The 913-nt window shown below is 46.7% G+C and overlaps 1 pseudogene; it reads right to left on the bottom strand.

Moving 5' to 3' along the window:
* Window positions 1-208: 208 nt before the first annotated feature.
* Window positions 209-543, bottom strand: LOC102850303 (annotated as a pseudogene).
* Window positions 544-913: the final 370 nt, after the last annotated feature.

Here is a 913-nt window from a genome sequence, read left to right as displayed (position 1 = left end):
TGGTTGAGGGTCTTCTTTCCTTTCTTTCTTTTTTTTTATAGAACCCGAATGACTATCTGACACACAGTATGATATGACTGCATGAACACAACAACCAAAAGACAAATGAGGAAACACACAGTCCAATCTAATCAATAATTAAGGAACAGGAGGCAAGCACTAAATGAATTAACAAAACAGTTCAATCTGATCCGAGAATTCACTTTTTCTAATGTCCATACTTTTGGAATCCCCACTCTCTGTTGTCCAATGGACACATTGTTGTGTTTTCAACCAGTGAGAGAGGCAGTGGAAATGAAAAGTGTGGGTCCAGACTCCTCACGTGACCGTACACCCTTCTGAAGGTGCAGGGGGCTGGTTAGCATGACATTCTACGCAGAGATCCATAATGTGTTTCCTGCAGACGGCAGTTATCAGTCACAGTATCCCAGGTCCACGGGACCACCCCGTTCTCCTCATCCACTGCAGAGCACTGCTTCTTCACGCCACTGTTGGTGCACTCGGCCTATCCACGTCCATCATGTTGGAAACACGGTCTGGCATCTGGAGCTTCTTCTCTTTCTCTGCCTTCTCATCTTTCAAAGCATGATGTCCCTCTCCAAGGAATAACTTTTCCCAGAAACATACTCGAAGAATGTGAGATGAAACTTTATCATCTTTGCTTCCAAGAAGCACTTTGGCTGCACCTTCTCCAGGATGCATCTGTTTGTTATTTTGGCAGTCCATGGGTTATTCAGTGCTCTTCTCCAGCACCACAGCTCAGAGGTATCCGTTCTCGGGAAGGGTGACTTTAAACCACAGAACTGTACGCTGTCGCAGTCCTCGAGCTGAGCGTCCGGATCAGCAGGCCACACATTCTGTGAAGCGTCTAGAAGAAGACCTGTCCTTGCCTCTTCCAGCCTCGCATCATCCC

This window comes from Elephantulus edwardii, unplaced genomic scaffold (genome assembly GCF_000299155.1).
Source record: "Elephantulus edwardii isolate Elephantulus edwardi_28Jun2011 unplaced genomic scaffold, EleEdw1.0 scaffold00064, whole genome shotgun sequence".
Lineage (NCBI taxonomy): Eukaryota > Metazoa > Chordata > Mammalia > Macroscelidea > Macroscelididae > Elephantulus > Elephantulus edwardii.
This window is presented reverse-complemented; position numbering and strand designations above follow the sequence as displayed.